The 13,922-nt window shown below is 41.0% G+C and overlaps 1 protein-coding gene across 4 annotated transcripts in view; it reads right to left on the bottom strand.

The window, feature by feature from the left end:
- NEXMIF (neurite extension and migration factor) overlaps window positions 1-13,922 on the bottom strand; it is a 527,702-nt gene that overhangs the window by 21,996 nt on the left and 491,784 nt on the right. The window contains exon 4 of one of the 4 annotated variants that reach the window (XR_012247462.1): window positions 4,346-4,666. The exons of the other annotated variants lie outside the window; for them this stretch is intronic. The gene's annotated coding sequence lies outside the window, so the exon portion shown is untranslated. Of the gene's footprint in view, window positions 1-4,345; window positions 4,667-13,922 lie in introns of those variants that run through there. 4 annotated transcript variants of the gene reach the window in all.

The raw sequence follows: 13,922 nt of genomic DNA, 5'->3' as shown, positions 1-13,922 counted from the left end.
TGACCAAACACCGATGACACACTAACCAAACCACTGATGACACACTGACCAAACACCGATGACACACTAACCAAACACTGATGACACACTAACCAAACACTGATGACACACTAACCAAACACTGATGACACACTGACCAAACACCGATGACATACTGACCAAACACCGATGACATGCTAACCAAACACAGATGACACGCTAACCAAACACCGATGACACACTAACCGAACACAGATGACACACTGACCAAACACAGATGACACAAAGACCAAATACAGATGACACACTGACCAAACACCGATGACACACTGACCAAACACCAATGACACACTGACCAAACACCAATGACACATTGATCGAAAACACTGATGACATGGATACCATTTTTTTGCGTACATAAAAAACACTGATGTCTGAATGAGGCCTAGCATACATATAATAAGAGTAGGCACCAATAATCAAATAAAAGTTGTACTGGGTGATGACTTATATTGTTAACTTTCAGAGAACCAGCTGTATTCCTGACTATGTAGGATAGGTCATTAAAAAAGAGAGCTTGGAAATGTGAAGATCTGAGATTGAAGGGAAAGCTCAGCTCTATTCCGGGGAGCTGAATACACTTGCTAGTAATGATCAAGGTTTCTTCTGCAGTGAACGGATTTGGCTCTTACATCGCTTTCCATATTTTATTCTGGTACAGATTTGAAATAGTTAAATGCAAATACTCTTACATATTGTGTATTTTTAAGAATCTGCTCAGTGCAAAGTCTGGTTTCTATTACAAACCAGCCAAAATGTATGTAGAAATATCTTAATATATTACAGCAAGAGTTTGTGAACTTTTGGTTTTAGATGACTGTTTTTTTGTAAAATTCAATCTCCTAATAGGTCCAGAATATCACAATCAGCAGTTCAGCTAATAGAGTAGTGCACGTACATATTCTTCAGATTCCCTGCAGATTCTCTCTTCAGATTCTCTTCATAACGTCTTGGTCCCTGGAGATCACAGCTGTAAGTCTAAGGACACTCTACATTGAAGTCGCAGTACTACATACCCACACATCCATTCAGCTGATGTCTCCTAAATCTCAGACTAGGGAATACATTTCAGCTGAATATAACAAAGTTGCTAAGTCAAATGGGAGTTATTTATGAATCCCAAAGTACTCTTGTACCATGGGCCGTTGTATCCCGCCTTTGGTTCTCTTTCAGTCGTTGCTACTGTTTCTTTTGTCTTCATTTAGGAACACTTTATATGGCTCATGGGAAACAGACACAGGAGGTGTTGGATTATTACATTTCCAGATAGAAATAGATCCTCTGGGGTACCAGAGATGTCTGCCACAGGTCAACTTTAGGCAATCTATTGGGGTTTTGCATTCAGTTCTGCCACTAAAAATATAGAGCTTCTTTTTCAACGACTGTCATTTTTCTTCACATTAACTTACCCTAATTTTTAGTTTATACATATCTGCAATTCAGCTGGATTGTTAAATTCATGCTATTATCTGAATTTATTTCCATTTATTTTTTTTTAGATTATGTAATGTCAGCATATTTCAAGGTCTTCCCCTTTTACCCAACTGGCTTCACAAGTTTATTTCCTTAGCTCAACCACTCAAGGGTCAAGGTTATATGAAACCCATTAACCTATGTATATGCTTTTGAAGTAAAGGAAGAAACTAAAGTGTATGCAGGAAGCCACTCATACACCAAACTCCATGAAGATGATATCCATAGCTGGACTTAAACCCAGTACCCAAGTTCTGAAAATGCTAACCGCTGAGCCACCATGCTATTTACAGGCTTGAACTCGTTATGTAAATTTTGATAAATTAAGTGATCAATTAAATATGGGGATCTCAACTAAGAGCTTGTGTAGACTATTTTATGATCAGGATCAAATTTATGGCATTGAAATTGTGTTTTATATTGTGCACACTATACATTAAAGTACAGGATATGTAAGGCCAAACTCAGATCTTTTTTGGAGACTTAATTTGGAATCGTATTCATTGCACTTTTCATATTTGCTAGAAATAATTTCACAGAATGCAGGGTTGTATTTTATGGTAAAATGAACCCCCAATATTGGCTATACTGGGGTCTGTCAAAGTTCCAAAATTTTACTGGAAAAAAACAGAGCTGCATGCTACACTATTTATTTTGTAGTATAATGACGACTATGGGGTCCGTCTACTGTCATTGGTTGGGCAAACCATCATCTTTAGCTTGACGAAACAGAAATGTTTAGAGTAGTGTGAACCTAACCTGCGTCTATAGATTCTGTATGTGCTTGCATAATAAATCCAAGCCTGTGTCCTTCTGAGAAGTGGAAATGTGAAATACGTAGTATTCATTTAGCAAAGGAACATCATTAATGTAAGTATGCCTGGATCTGTAATCAGGACACTGTAGGGATGCTGCAGAATCTTTGTGATGCAGACTTCCTACTAAACAGAAAAGGAACAACGATATTGGACCGTTAGCATCATATTCTAATGCCAGCATTGGATTTATCTGCATACTACAGCTACAATTTACAGCATAAGATTATGTTAACAAAAATAAGAAACAAAGGCAGATAATGTCACTTGATTCTATTTGTAGCTGTCATACACAACAACATAGTGTAATATTAGGACAGCATGGCTGGCCTCTCGAAAAGAGTGCCTGCAGACTTTTCATTTTAGACCGGACAACCCCTTTAAAAAACATTTTTACTAGCAGCAGCATCGTCCTGTGTAAACGGGTGAATTGCTCCTGATAACATGATAATATATGGGCAAAGAACGACAGTATTAATGATCGCTATATTTTATCTAAACAGGACAGTTATCAACATGGGCTTGTATGTAACTGATCAGCAGTCGTTTACCAGTCTGGACAGGCCTGTCTAAAGGGGCCATAAGACAACCCATTATATATATGCTGCTGAAGCATGCGTACATCATGCTCTGCTCTGAATCCTTCTTTAAAGAGGACCTTTCACCAGCTTTAGAATGTTAAAAGCGTTGTCCGGTCTTTTGCTTAAAGTCTGCAGTCAGTCTGTCTATGTGACTACAGACTTCTGAATCCTTACAGCGTGTGCAACACATAGTCAGGATTCTCCAGTGTCGGCTATGAGACCGGGTGGTCATATGACCATAAGAACGCAATTTGTATCCTTCCGGTCACATTTAGTCTAAATGTGCGCAGCCTCGCTTCACATAAGTGAATGGAACATGTCTAGTCGAAATGTGACTGAAAGTATAGATTGACTGTAGACTTTAAAGAAAAGTCCGGACAACCCATTTAATTGGCCATATCATATCGTTTTTTTATTTTTTAAGTACTCATCTCCATAGCACAGATATTAGCTGGTAAAGTTTCCATCCTAATTTTGCTCTGGGGGCATTTACTTTTTCCTATGCATTAGGCCCAACTACAAGCTGTAGGTGCATTGCACCCAATTATATGCAGAAGGCGTCATGCAGGGGAAAAAGAATACACCCGCAGAGAAGGTCCGAACAGGTTTTTTCCTATGAGACAAGACATCTAATGACACACACTCCTGTTCTCATCTGTGATTTCACAGCAGGGCCGAATTCAAAATCTTAGGCCCCGCTAGCAAATTATTTCCAAATAGGTTTTTAATTTAGTAAGAACAATTTTAATACCAATTAAATTTTATTAAACAGAACAAAAATTAAGTTAATCAAACTTAATTATAACCAAGAAAAAGTAATTAACTAACGACAAGCTCAGGCGTCGGCCTATATATATACTCGTCTGGGTTCCAGAATCTTCTACTCATGAATGTGCTATTATGACCTAAAGTGGCTGAGATCTTGCGGCCACTTACCTTTTCTCCACTCCCATTCCCCATTCTGGCCAATCACATGGTTGCCATACCCGATCCCAGAGATGTCCCTCCTCCACTACTTGTAAACTTTTGAATATATCTGACAACAGCTAAAACACCACTTTACTGCCACTTGCTGTAATTTTCCCTTTTGGGGGCATTTCAAAGCTTAATAACTTTTTTTAATCTGAATTACCCTGTAACTGGGCCTGGAATAATAGCCACAGTTACAGTAGAAATGCCACCTCCTGGCTGGATCTCCTACAGTGGTGGCCAAAAGTATTGGCACCCCTGCAATTCTGTCAGATAATACTCAGTTTCTTCCTGAAAATGATTGCAATCACACATTCTTTGGTATTATTCTCTTCATTTAATTTGTCCTCAATTAAAAAGACACAAAAAGAATTGTCCTTAAGCCAAATTGGATATAATTCCACACCAAACCTAAAAAAGGGGGTGGACAAAAGTATTGGCACTGTTTGAAAAATCATATGATGCTTCTCTAATTCGTGTAATTAACAGCACCTGTAACTTACCTGTGGCACCTAACAGGTGTTGGCAATAACTAAATCACACTTGCAGCCAGTTAACATGGATTAAAGTTGACTCAACCTCTGTCCTGTGTCCTTGTGTGTACCACATTGAGCATGGAGAAAAGAAAGAAGACCAAAGAACTGTCTGAGGACTTGAGAAACCAAATTGTGAGGAAGCATGAGCAATCTCAAGGCTACAAGTCCATCTCCAAGGACCTGAATGTTCCTGTGTCTTCCGTGTGCAGTGTCATCAAGAAGTTTAAAGCCCATGGCACTGTGGCTAACCTCCCTAGATGTGGACGGAAAAGAAAAATTGATGAGAGATTTCAACGCAAGATTGTGTGGATGGTGGATAAAGAAGCTCGACTAACATCCAAACAAGTTCAAGCTGCCCTGCAGTCCGAGGGTACAACAGTGTCAACCCGCACTATCCGTCGGCGTCTGAATGAAAAGGGACTGAATGGTAGGATTCCCAGGAAGACCCCACTTCTTACCCCGAGACATAAAAAAGCCAGCCAAAACTTACCTGAGAAAGCCTAAAACGTTTTGGAAGAATGTTCTCTGGTCAGATGAGACAAAAGTAGAGCTTTTTGGGAAAAAGCATCAACATAGAGTGTACAGGAAAAAACAAAAGCATTCAAAGAAAAGAAGACGGTCCCTACAGTCAAACATGGCGGAGGTTCCCTGATGTTTTGGGGTTGCTTTGCTGCCTCTGGCACTGGACTGCTTGACCGTGTGCATGGCACTATGAAGTCTGAAGACTACCAACAAATTTTGCAGCATAATGTAGGGCCCAGTGTGAGAAAGCTGGGTCTCCCTCAGAGGTCATGGGTCTTCCAGCAGGACAATGACCCAAAACACACTTCCAAAAGCACTATAAAATGGTTTGAGAGAAAGCACTGGAGACTTCTAAGGTGGCCAGCAATGAGTCCAGACCTGAATCCCATAGAACACCTGTGGAGAGATCTCAAAATGGCAGTTTGGAGAAGGCACCCTTCAAATATCAGGGACCTGGAGCAGTTTGCCAAAGAAGAATGGTCTACAATTCCAGCAGAGCATTGTAAGAAACTCATTGATGGTTACCGGAAGCGGTTGTTCACAGTTATTTTGGCTAAAGGTTGTGCAACCAAGTATTAGGCTGAGGGTGCCAATACTTTTGTCTGGCCCATTTTTGGAGTTTTGTGTGAAATGATCAATGATTTGATTTTTGCTTCATTCTCTTTTGTGTTTTTTCCTTGCAAGCAAATTAAATGAAGATAATAATACCAAAGAATTTGTGATTGCAATCATTTTCAGGAAGAAACTGAGTATTATCTGACAGAATTGCAGGGGTGCCAATACTTTTGGCCAGCACTGTAGACCCAGCTCCTGCTCCCTCCCTAGATAGAGATCATATGACCGCTGGGGTCAGGATGATGCGTTGTCAGCGCTTCCTATATGCTGTGTGCACAGAGCTTATTTAGCACTGTGTATACTGCAATTCTCTACTTGCAGCTCTCCTCCCACTCATGCAACTAGTGTCAGGTGCAGCTGCAATACTATGCAATGACACTTTACAACGTCACTGCAGAGGAGAACGCAGACTGCCTAGACATTTCAAGTTTATGGGCGGTTCGCATGAAGTTAAAGGGGGTGTCCACCTTTCAGGACAATTTTTTTTAAATTAAATGCATGTATTTTGGGCTAAAAAAAATAATTTTTGCAATTAGGTTATATTACAAATTTTGCACCATTTGGCTTTTTTCACCCACATCTCTGGAGTGCTGCTTCTACTCTCTTCTACTGTAATATAGATTTACATACACACTCTACATATTCTAGAATATATTTGTTTTAATAACCCAGAACATATTAATATTATAATAGAATCCAAACCCGTTTTTTTTTTAATTCCTAACGCCTTACAATGACAGATAGAAATAGAGAACAGCTTTGCTCTTTAGCAGGTCCATTTGCCATTAGTACGTGGTCTTGTTTCCTGTGTGCTACACATGATAGGCGGCTTGGAGCTGACATTCTCCGAGCCAAGTGCAATCTATCATGATTAGCTGGCCCAGCTAAGGAGAGCCCTGCTGTTCCAGTCGGCAGGTGGGGCTGCAGGTCAGAGCTGGCTGAGAATAACTGAGCAATGCCAGCTGGCTTTAGAAATCCTTCTTCAAAGATTTCCTTGTAAGGGTTGGACTGACTATCTGTTTCACTGCTGGCTAGAATTCCCCTTCCTTGTGCAAATTAAAGTAACTCATTCAGAGCTGATCCAATAAATGGAGCTATACCTGTGCATTCATTATGCATGCAGCACAAGATGTCATGGGCGTTGGGCGTCTTTCTGTCTATCTTTGAGGGCAATTTACATAATTTAGCTTGCTATGACCTACAGGAGAATGACAGTTGTGCTTCAACCCATAATAACATGTGACCATGAAAGAATAATGTAACCTGTGTGTTTGTATATATGTGTGTGTATCTGTATATGTGCATGCATGTGTGTATATATGTATATATATACGGTATATAGTATATACAGCACAGACCAAAAGTTTGGACACACCTTCTCATTTAAAGATTTTTCTGTATTTTCATGACTATGAAAATTGTACATTCACACTGAAGGCATCAAAACTATGAATTAACACATGTGGAATTATATACTTAACAAAAAAGTGTGAAACAACTGAAAATATGTCTTATATTCTAGGTTCTTCAAAGTAGCCACCTTTTGCTTTGATGACTGCTTTGTACACTCTTGGCATTCTCTTGATGAGCTTCAAGAGGTAGTCACCGGAAATGGTCTTCCAACAATCTTGAAGGAGTTCCCAGAGATGCTTAACACTTGTTGGCCCTTTTGCCTTCACTCTGCGGTCCAGCCCACCCAAAACCATCTTGATTGGGTTCAGGTCTGGTGACTGTGGAGGCCAGGTCATCTGGCGTAGCACCCCATCACTCTCCTTCTTGGTCAAATAGCCCTTACACAGCCTGGAGGTGTGTTTGGGGTCATAGTCCTGTTGAAAAATAAATGATGGTCCAACTAAACGCAAACCGGATGGAATAGCATGCCGCTGCAAGATGCTGTGGTAGCCAAGCTGGTTCAGTATGCATTCAATTTTGAATAAATCCCCAACAGTGTCAATAGCAAAGCACCCCCACACCATCACACCTCCTCCTTCATGCTTCACGATGGGAACCAGGCATGTAGAGTCCATCCGTTCACCTTTTCTGTGTCGCACAAAGACACGGTGGTTGGAACCAAAGATCTCAAATTTGGACTCATCAGACCAAAGCACAGATTTCCACTGGTCTAATGTCCATTCCTTGTGTTCTTTATCCCAAACAAGTCTCTTCTGCTTGTTGCCTGTCCTTAGCAGTGGTTTCCTAGCAGATATTTTACCATGAAGGCCTGCTGCACAAAGTCTCCTCTTAACAGTTGTTGTAGAGATGTGTCTGCTGCTAGAACTCTGTGTGGCATTGACCTGGTCTCTAATCTGAGCTGCTGTTAACCTGCGATTTCTGAGGCTGGTGACTCGGATAAACTTATCCTCAGAAGCAGAGGTGACTCTTGGTCTTCCTTTCCTGGGGCGGTCCTCATGTCAGCCAGTTTCTTTGTAGCGCTTAATGGTTTTTGCAACTGCACTTGGGGACACATTCAAAGTTTGCCTAATTTTTCGGACTGACTGACCTTCATTTCTTAAAGTAATGATGGCCACTCGTTTTTCTTTACTTAGCTGCTTTTTTCTTGCCATAATACAAATTCTAACAGTCTATTCAGTAGGACTATCAGCTGTGTATCCACCAGACTTCTGCACAACACAACTGATGGTCCCAACCCCATTTATAAGGCAAGAAATCCCACTTATTAAACCTGACAGGGCACACCTGTGAAGGGAAAACCATTTCCGGTGACTACCTCTTGAAGCTCATCAAGAGAATGCCAAGAGTGTGCAAAGCAGTCATCAAAGCAAAGGGTGGCTACTTTGAATAACCTAGAATATAAGACATATTTTCAGTTGTTTCTCATCAAAGCAAAGGGTGGCTACTTTGAATAACCTAGAATATAAGACATATTTTCAGTTGTTTCACACTTTTGTATAATTCCACATGTGTTAATTCATAGTTTTGATGCCTTCAGTGTGAATGTACAATTTTCATAGTCATGAAAATACAGAAAAATCTTTAAATGAGAAGGTGTGTCCAAACTTTTGGTCTGTACTGTATGTATGTATAGATATATATATATATATCTATATATACATACACACATGCACTCGCATATCTACATATACACATATACACTGCTCAAAAAAATAAAGGGAACACTCAAATAACACATCCTAGATCTGAATGAATGAAATATTCTCATTGAATACTTTGTTCTGTACAAAGTTGAATGTGCTGACAGCAAAAATCACACAAAAATCATCAATGGAAATCAAATTTATTAACCAATGGAGGCCTGGATTTGGAGTCACCCCCAAAATTAAAGTGGAAAAACACACTACAGGATGATCCAACTTTGATGTAATGTCCTTAAAACAAGTCAAAATGAGGCTCAGTATTGTGTGTGGCCTCCACGTGCCTGTATGACCTCCCTACAACGCCTAGGCATGCTCCTGAAGAGGTTGCGGATGGTCTCCTGTGGGATCTCCTTCCAGACTTGGACTAAAGCATCCGCCAACTCCTGGACAGTCTGTGGTGCAACGTGACGTTGGTGGATGGAGCGAGACATGATGTCCCAGATGTGCTCAATCGGATTCAGGTCTGGGGAACGGGCGGGCCAGTCCATAGCCTCAATGCCTTCATCTTGCAGGAACTGCTGACACACTCCAGCCACATGAGGTCTGGCATTGTCCTGCATTAGGAGGAACCCAGGGCCAACCGCACCAGTATATGGTCTCACAAGGGGTCTGAGGATCTCATCTCGGTACCTAAGGGCAGTCAGGCTACCTCTGGCGAGCACATGGAGGGCTATGCGGCCCTCCAAAGAAATGCCACCCCACACCATTACTGAGCCACTGCCAAACCGGTCAAGCTGAAGGATGTTTCAGGCAGCAGATCGCTCTCCACGGCGTCTCCAGACTCTGTCACATCTGTCACATGTGCTCAGTGTGAACCTGCTTTCATCTGTGAAGAGCACAGGGCTCCAGTGGCGACTTTGCCAATCCTGGTGTTCGGTGGCAAATGCCAAGCGTCCTGCACGGTGTTGGGCTGTGGGCAGCCATCTTTGGACATCGCACTCATACCACCCTCATGGAGTCGGTTTCTAACCGTTTGTGCAGACACATGCACATTTGTGGCCTGCTGGAGGTCATTTTGCAGGGCTCTGGCAGTGCTCCTCCTGTTCTTCCTTGCACAAACGCGGAGGCAGCGGTCCTGCTGCTGGGTTGTTGCCCTTCTATGGCCCCCTCCACATCTCCTGGTGTACTGGCCTGTCTCCTGGTAGCGCCTCCAGCCTCTGCACACTACACTGACAGACACAGCAAACCTTCTTGCCAAAGCTTGCATTGATGTGCCATCCTGGATGAGCTGCACTACCTGAGCAACTTCTGTGGGTTGTAGAGTCCGTCTCATGCTACCACGAGTGTGAAAGCACAACAAACATTTAAAAGTGACCAAAACATCAGCCAGAAAGCATTGGTACTGAGATGTGGTCTGTGGTCCGCACCTGCAGAACCACTCCTTAATTGAGTGTGTCTTGATAATTGCCAATAATTTCCATCTAGTGTCTATTCTATTTGCACAACAGCATGTGAAATTGATTGTCAATCAGTGTTCCTTCCTAAGTGGAAGTGGACAGTTTGATTTCACAGAAGTTTGATTTACTTGGGGTTATATTCAGTTGTTTAAGTGTTCCCTTTATTTTTTTGAGAAGTGTATTATACAACCCCTGGCAAAAATTATGGAATCACGGGGCTCGGAGCATGTTCATTCAGTTGTTTAATGTTGTTGAAAAAAAGCAGATCACAGACATGGCACAAAACTAAAGTCATTTCAAATGGCAACTTTAGGGCTTTAAGAAACACTAAAAGAAATCAATATAAAAAATGTGGTACTCAGTAAGGGTAATTTTTTTCAGACCAAGCAGAGGGAAAAAATTGCGGAATCACTCAATTCTGATGAAAAAATTATGGAATCACCCTGTAAATTTTTATTTCCAAAACTAACACCTGCATCAAATTACATCTGCTCATTAGTCTGCATCTAAAAAGGAGTGATCACACCTTGGAGAGCCGTTGCACCAAGTGGACTGACATGAATCATGGCTCCAACACGAGAGATGTCAACTGAAACAAAGGAGAGGATTATCAAACTCTTAAAAGAAGGTAAATCATTACGCAATGTTGCAAAAATGTTGCAAAAGATGTTGGTTGTTCAGAGTCAGCTGTGTCTAAAATCTGGACCAAATACAAACAACATGTTAAAGGCAAACATACTGGTAGACCAAGGAAGACATCAAAGCGTCAAGACCGGAAACATAAAGCAATATGTTTTTAAAACAGGAAATGCACAACAAAACAAATGAGGAACGAATGGGAGGAAACTGGAGTCAATGTCTGTGACCGAACTGTAAGAAACCGCCTAAAGGAAATGGCATTTACATACAGAAAAGCTAAACAAAAGCCATCATTAACACCTAAACAGAAAAAAACAAGGTTACAATAGGCTAAGGAAAAGCAATCGTGGACTGTGGATGACTGGATGAAAGTCATATTCAGTGATGAATCGCGAATCGACATTGGGCAAGGTAATGATGCTGGAACTTTGTTTGGTGCCGTTCCAATGAGATTTATAAAGATGACTGCATGAAGCGAACATGTAAATTTCCACAGACATTGATGATATGGGGCTGCATGTCAGGTAAAGGCACTGGGGAGATGGTTGTCATTAGATCTTCAATAAATGCCCAAGTTTACATTGATATTTTGGACAGTTTTCTTATCCCATCAATTGAAAGGATGTTTGGGGATGATGACATAATTTTTCAAGATGATCATGCATCCTGCCATAGAGCAAAAACTGTGAAAACATTCCTTGAAAGAAGACACATAAGGTCAATGTCATGGCCTGCAAATAGTCCAGATCTCAATCCAATTGAAAATCTTTGGTGGAAGTTGAAGAAAATGGTCCATGACAAGACTCCAACCTGCAAAGCTGATCTGGCAACAGCAATCAGAGAATGTTGGAGCCAGATTGATGAAGAGTACTGTTTGCTGCAAGCTGTTATTAAAGCCAGAGGTGGTGCAACAAAATACTAGTGATGTATTTGAGTGTTCTTTTGTGTGTTTGTTTTTCATGATTCCATATTTTTTTCTTCAGAATTGAGTGATTCCATATTTTTTTCCCTCTGCTTGGTCTGAAAAAAATTACCCTTACTGAGTACCACATTTTTTATCTTGATTTCTTTTAGTGTTTCTTAAAGCCATAAAGTTGCCATTTGAAATGACTTTAGTTTTGTGCCATGTCTGTGATCTGCTTTTTTTCAACAACATTAAACAACTTAATGAACATCCTCCGAGCCCGGTGATTCCATAATTTTTGCCAGGGGTTGTATATAGATAGGTATATGCACACACAGATAGATAGATACAATAGATAGATAGATACAGTAGATAGATAGATAGATAGATAGATAGATAGATAGACAGAGGTATGATAATAGAATTTAAAATGGCATGTAATTAATTGCCTGTGTACCTAGCCCACCAGTAAAATGACATGGTGTAAAAATGATGAAATGTGTTTGCCAATTTTAATTAGGTGTGTAAAGCCGTTTACAAGGCGTCAAGGATAAAGAAAGAAATATAACATTTGCAGACAGATCTTGAGAGATTTGCTTGGAAGGAGTAAAGGTCGGCCTTCACGTAATAATGTCTGATTTTCCATATGACTAGAGAAGGCCTGGCAGTTGGGCTGGTATGAGGCATTGTTTCAGGCATGTGCAGGGGCATGAGAAGATTGATTGCAGCCCTGAAAAGAGTTGGGGCGTTGGGCACAAGCAGATTGGCCAGATTTGCTTTTCTGACAAGTGCACCTGTTAAAGCTCAGAGATTGAGATTTAATATTCCAGGTAAGAGTCTGTCATCTTTAATCACCTCTGGCACGTTACTCTGCACAATGGTTAGCCAGGCAATGAGGACATGCTTGGCTTTATGAACCTAGCAGCGGATTTCACCAGTGGCTTCAAAGATTGGCTAATTCACCTAGTGAGACGCGTCCAGCCCCGATGCCAGAAGTCACAAAGCTAATATTATGGAGCAATCACATTTTCTAGATCTGTATGTGGTATATGATTTTATACATTCATTTTACTTCTTGTATACGATCAATACCAGGTCTTCCTCTCTGAAGAGACAATTTTCATATCTCCCAGAAGAGCATTGTGGCTTAAAAGTCTCCTCACCTTGACATGCTTAACATGTCACTCTCCGCAAGGGGAAACGTTACCCCTTGGATCCCGGTCAGACGCCTCTAACCCAGCCAAATGAAATCTCACACTTTGCACTGATGAGGGGCAGTACCCCAAAACACAGTCTGAAAATTTAAATTCTGGTTCTGGCTTTCATCCTAAGTCATGTGACAAGGCTTGTTAGAAAGTCGATATTGACTTTTAGGATTGCTATTTCCAACAGGTGGCACTAGAGTTCGGGTCCTCTTCCTCTCTGAAGAGACAATTTGCATTCATCCTTTTCCAGAAGAATTAACAGCGGAGCAGTACAACATGGTGTTTTAAGATATATGCTCCAAAATTGCTATATTATGGGGGAATACAAATATTTACTAAAGCAGACATGTCAGGAGCCTTGACAGGTCCTCTTACATTGAGCTTTCTAGAATCAGAACATTGATGGTTTATGGCTGCAGCCTTTGCAACGTTTATATCCGATGATTAGTTCATGATGGTGGTGTAGGGTATTGCAGCTGATCCACTGGAGGGCATAGGACAATAGCAGGCACCATTGTTACTTAATATAAGGCATGCAGGTAACTAGGCCATCAATATTCCAAATCTGAGAAACCCCTTTAAGCCCCTACTGAGCAGAAGAAAAGTTTTTACTATTTATTAGGAAAATGGGATAACAAAGAGGTGAATTAAAATAAATGATTGTGAGAATTCACACTCATTTACGCATATTTGGTCAAATTGACAATTTGGCAGCAAGTTTAGTGGCAGAAGTTGCACCATCAGCTTTATTAAAATACTAGTTAAAGCACTACTTCAGCTTTCTTTTTATTATTTTACCCCTGGAGTGGTGCCACTAATCTAAATTCCATGCCTCTAGCATTATATTAATCAGCCGTCGCTGTCTTCTGTTATCGGAACCACTTAGATTGGTCTCCAGCAGTTTCTGACCTGTCAATCTAGTGTTTGCTTGTCAATCCGGAAATCACAATTCACTGTAAGTCTATGAGAGCCAAAACAAGGCCAGAATGAGGATCTCATAGACTGATACTGAGAGCTTGTGACCGTTACCTCTGACTTCCGGTCAGTCAGACGTTGCGGTCACAAGATGGCAGCAAAGAACCAGAGCGGCTCTGGGAAGAGCTGAAGATGG

Source organism: Phyllobates terribilis, unplaced genomic scaffold (genome assembly GCF_046119375.1).
Source record: "Phyllobates terribilis strain yellow unplaced genomic scaffold, ASM4611937v1 Scaffold_7__3_contigs__length_470593459, whole genome shotgun sequence".
Classification (NCBI taxonomy): Eukaryota; Metazoa; Chordata; class Amphibia; order Anura; family Dendrobatidae; genus Phyllobates; species Phyllobates terribilis.
Note: the sequence above shows the minus strand (reverse complement) of the source record. Positions and strands in the feature narration are given on the sequence as shown.